Here is a 5,581-nt window from a genome sequence, read left to right on the forward strand (position 1 = left end):
ACGGCGTTTTTTCGGCGAAAACTGTAAAAAAGCGGTTATTTTTAGGGGTTTGAGGGTTTGAGGGCTCTACTAGTAATGCTCTTAGAAGTGCACTTAAATATGCAAGGATGCAACGCAACTGCAAATCAAACTCGGATTTTTATGGCAATTAAAGTTCTAGCGGGGATGGCAAATTTCTTTAGCAAACATGCAATTTTTTTGCCAGTATTTGCCATGCTTGCTATAGTAAATTGACATCGTTGTTAGAAGTATAATTGTCATGAGAAACATACGATTTTCCATGTTTAAAAAATCTGACATCAGATTTTTAACGTCGTCAACAAAAAAAATGACTAGGATGATGGAATCAACTCAGTATGAGGAGAACAATGATTAATGTATAAAACAGTAATTTTATCACCAAGAAAACTAAAAGGTAATGTCCCTAGATAAAAGATATCTTTCACGTTTCCAATTATACACTAAATCTAAGTGCTTCATATGTCCCAATGTTCAAACAATTAATAGAACAATTCAAGACTTTTATAACATATCTAAATCCATTAGTATGGGTACAGACCAAAATGAAACATGAATAAATATGCTAGCCCATGCGAATGCACGGGTAGACGACTAGTTCACATGTAATTTACCTAATCAGTACACTATAACCCTAATTAAAAAATAAAAGAGAAGAAAAAAAGACAGAAACATACAAGATGCCGCCGAGCCCGTGGGTCAGCTCGTGGCTATTGCTAGGGTTCGCCACCCAAAGTTGTGCCAGTCGTACCCGCTGCTCCATGGATAGTGCGGGCTCCATGAACTCCTCGTCGTCGCTAGAATACTCATAGCTCGAGTAGCTGTCGCCGCCCTCAATTGCTCCTGCCACGCCGCTGCCGAAGAGGGGAATGTTTGCGCCGTTGTCATAGCCGTTGCCGCCGCCGCTGCCGCCACCACCACTCGGGGTCGCCGCCGCCATCACCATAGAGACGCGTGGGGGAGCTAGGGTCATCGACGGATAGAGGAAGAGAGGAGAAGGAGAGGAGATGGAGCACGGGCCAGTCCGGTTTGAGCCGGACCACACCTATCGAGCGAGCGGGCGGGTGCCGATTCGCCAGCGTGGCAGCTGACGCGCGGGCCCGGGCGGTCAGTTCCAGCATCAATACGTAGAAATATGAAGTTTAGACCGATTTGCAATGGTTCGCCCCAAACTTGGTACTGCCACGTAAAAATTACTAAACTTGGTACCAATTCGCCACCGTCGCCCCAAATGTGGTACTATCGTGTAATTATCTCTACGTGGGCCTTTTGTCATCCATTGTAATATGGGTCATGTTGGCGCGACCCATTGCAATGTGGACGATGTTGGGAACTACTATCTCATCACCATCATCGGAGTTCTCACCACAACATCATCCACATGTTGTAGTCGTTGCCACCGCAACATTATCTATGTGGCAGTCGATGATCACAATTTGTGGCTGCAGCTCCGCTACCCAGGGCTTGTAGCACGACCTCCGACAATAGGGCCATGACGATTTTGCAGCAACAAGATCAAAGCCATGCAGACAATATTTTCCTCACTTTTTGTTTGGGTGCACTTAGACGTCGTCGATCCGGGTGCGTCGAGGGGAGGCACATCCATGAAGGAATTAGGAGGTAGGAAAATAGGGGATCCATGGCCGACTCAAGGAAGGTAGGAGAAGAGGACCCATGGAAGGAATGGAGAGGTTGGTGAAATGGGATTGGGGGAACATGTGGTTGTGCTCGCTTCGGTTGGAGATAAGGTGAAACAGAGTAACTTGCACAGAAGTACCTCAATTGGGGCATTGAAAATAGATTGGTACCAAAATTGATATTTTTTATGTGTGAGTATCAACTTTGGGGCGAGGCATTGCAAAAGAGGCTAAAACTGCCGTTTATACGTATTGATAGGGAAACTGGCCAGTTGGGCCCGCCTGTCGGGTGCTACGTGGCATGTTTTTACAGAAAACTCCCTTGCTTTGCTCGTAATCATATAAATGCCCAATTATTTCGGGGAAAAGGCTCCTATGAGAGGCTTTTTTTTTCGTTCGTAATTTTCACCACCGATTCGGACGCGTTTGAAAATTTGTGTCGGTTCGAACAAATACAGAAAACAAACAAAATTTGAATCCCGCGCAAGATTCGAACAGGCAACCTGCGGTTCAGCAGGGCAGCGGGCTAGCCAGCCCGCCACGAAAGCACATGCGGCACACATTTTATACTATCCAAACACGTTGGGCCGGCGGTTGGCTCAGCGAGGCTGCGCGCTGGGTTACTGTTTTTTTAATCATGATATTAACACATATATTTTTGCGATTACATATTAGTATTATTAAGTGTCGAGCACCAGACTAAAACACAGGCACCGCCCAAATTTAATGTGTCTGTATTTAGGACCACAACCATGCACAATTATGCGAACCAACCTGTGGTTGGATGGTTAGAGGGACTATGGTATCCCTAGCCCACCAGGGTTCAAATCCTGGTGCTCGCATTTATTTCTAGATTTATTTCAGGATTTCCGGCGATGCGCATTCAGTGGGAGGAGACGTTCCCGTCGACTATGAGGTGCATACGGTGACTTCGTAAATTTCAAGATGATATACCGGCTCAGTCTTTCGGAGATACTCATAGGGATAGGGTGTGCGTGTGTGCGTTCATAGGGGTGAGTCTATGCGCGTGTATATGAGCGCTTGCGTCCGTACTGTGTTCAAAAAACCATGCACAATTATTATGTATCCTAATTATATTATTCAAATACACAACTATTAAAAAATATATGACCTACACACAGTTTTTTATTTGAGTTACTCGCATGTTGATTGTATTCTTTTAAATGCGCTGTTACTTAAAAAGTTAACAACATGTATTAAAAATAAATGTGTAATCATAATAAATTTCAAAAATGCATTAAAACTGTTCAACTTTTATTAAAAGAATCGACATGTCTCTTGAAATGCAAGAATGATTTACACAATAAGTTTTTAACACATGCTGAACATTTCTTGAAATACAAATAATTCACCATGTATTAAGAAAATGTTCACCATAATGCTCTTGAAACTCATCGTGTATTAAAACAAAGCTGACCATAAATTACAAAAATAATCACCGTGCATTAAGTAATCTTTTCATCATATCTTAAGAAAATATTTCAAAATATATTACAAAAATACTCAATTTGCATTCAAAATATGTTCAAGGTTCATATTATTAGAAAAATGTTCAGCGTTTGCAAAGAAAAGTCCATGGTGCATTAAAAATGTTGACTACAAATTAGGAAATTGTGTAATCATAATATTCTTGAAACTCATCGTGTATTAAGAAAATGTTCACCATAACTTACGAAATTTTCACTGTGCATTATGCAAAATCTCATCATATCTTAAGAAAAAATTCAACATATATTATGCAAAATCTCATCATATCTTAAGAAATTAGACCTTTTTGTAATGGCTGATCCCAAACTTGATATTAACATGTAGAAAATACTAAAAATGGTGCCAATCTGCATGTAATGTAACTTGAAACAGATAGCGGTGTGCGGGGTCCATGAGGGACGTGGCAACATAGGAGGCAGCCGGCGCGTGAGATGTTTTCCGTCGGTTGATTCCAGCGTTTGGCACCGTCGGTCGCTACCGCCCCAGGAAGAGGTAATGACAACACAGGTCCTAGAACTTGTATGAAATGTGATGTTTTAGTCTAAAATTTGCAAAACATCACAATGTCATCCTAGAACTCGTAGGGAATGTGATGTTTTGGTCAAAAGCCAATCAGGACTCAATTGGCGCCACGCTGGTTAAGCCGGTCAACATTGCACTTTTGTGGATAGCCCCCACTGTTTTCTGTAATCAACAGCGGATGTCTTTTTTTTCGCGTTCAATATGAAGCTATGCCGGACTAGCACCGCAGGCCACATCCGTAGGTGCTACATACGTACGCACGCACGTATACATTGTGATGAGCTTCGAATGGGACGTAGATGGCTGAGCTTTCAACAAACAGAAGCAACCGCAAATTTTCTCCGACGTCGGACAGGTCGATCCGTTCTAGCTAGCTAAGCATGTAGTCCTAGTTAAGTAAGTTCCTCGGTCTAATGATCGTTGTCGTTGTCGTGCCCGTGAGCCGTGGATTCGGGCCACCTCGTCCTCATGGTCGTGGCCTGCTCTGCCCGACGCCCTGCCCATGTCGACGGCCTCGCCGTCGTCCTTGGTGCCTTCTTAGCCTGTAGTGGATTTTAGAGCACCTGCATCCGGCCCTGCTATTCTAACTCTTCAATATCGCTTTAAAATCCATGCGACAAAACTAATCTTTTATATGATTTTTTTTGTTTCTCTCGTATAAAGCATATCTTGAAGCTCAAACCTTTGCAGCGTGACAAAACTTTCTAACCAGAATTTAGGATAAATCTTTTAGATTTTTTGTCTGACATAAATACTAGAAATATGATTTTTTTTAATCAAACAAAACATATTTTATATATTTATGTCTGACCAAAAAATCTGAAAAAATTATCCTAAATTCTAGTTAGAAAGCTTTGCTAAGCTGCATAGGTTTGAACTTCAAGATATGTTCTGTGTGGGAGAAATAAATAAGAGAGATGTACTTGCACGAATCACGATGCAGGAAATGGATGGCTAGATAGAGAGGACCTAGGTGTAGGTGCTCTATTATATATTTCCACTGCTGCCATGGACGCCGTCGGTCGGGAACCCCGGGGTGCCGTAGTGCGTGTCGGTGGCGTACTTGACCACCGCGTCCAGCAACTCCGTGCTTGCCTTGTTGCCCGTGTCGTCGGCGCTGGCTATGGCATTGACATTGGCATTTGTTTTGGTGTTGGTGTTGCCGACGACAGTGGAGGAGGCGGCACCGATGCCGGAGCCACGACCGGGGTGGAAGTAGAGGTGATCGAGCTCGTCAAAGTAGGGGCAAGTCTTGGCGTGCGCGGTGCACTTCTTGCCGCTCTCCTTGGCCTTGCGGAAGTACTTGTTGATGTTCTCCCACATATCATTGCACCGCTTCACGCTCCGGCCGTCGTACCCCGCCGTCGCCATGCGCATGGTAACCTCCTCCCACAACGACCCGTTTAGACCGGCCTCCTAGAACCAGTTGTCCAGCCCCGACCGCACCCAGGGCCGCGGCAGCAGCACTCCCGGCGCGTCCTCCTCGGCTGAAGTCTCCGACGTGTTTGCCTGTAGTGCATCCACGACCACGGCAGGCGCGCCTGGGAGGTCGGCCATGGACGAAGCACCTGGATTGTTTCGTTTGTCCCTGGCAGCATGGCACGAGCTTTGGGTCCTTCTTTGAAGGAAATATGCCCTAGAGGCAATACTAAAGTTGTTATTTTATATTTTCTTATTTCATGATAAATTTTTATTATTCATGCTAGAATTGTATTAACCAAAAACTTGATATATGTGTGGATACATAGATAAAACACCGTGTCCCTATTAAGCCTCTACTAGACTAGCTCGTTAATCAAAGATGGTTAAGTTTCCTAACCATAGACATGTGTTGTCATTTGATGAACGGGGTCACATCATTAGGAGAATGATGTGATGGACAAGACCCATTCGTT

General features: G+C 44.0%; 1 pseudogene; it reads right to left on the minus strand.

Annotated features, from left to right (window-relative positions):
- Window positions 1-4,096: 4,096 nt before the first annotated feature.
- Window positions 4,097-5,243, minus strand: LOC123078955 (trihelix transcription factor GTL1-like; annotated as a pseudogene).
- Window positions 5,244-5,581: the final 338 nt, after the last annotated feature.

The sequence above is a fragment of the Triticum aestivum genome, chromosome 1B (genome assembly GCF_018294505.1).
Source record: "Triticum aestivum cultivar Chinese Spring chromosome 1B, IWGSC CS RefSeq v2.1, whole genome shotgun sequence".
NCBI classification, from domain to species: Eukaryota; Viridiplantae; Streptophyta; class Magnoliopsida; order Poales; family Poaceae; genus Triticum; species Triticum aestivum.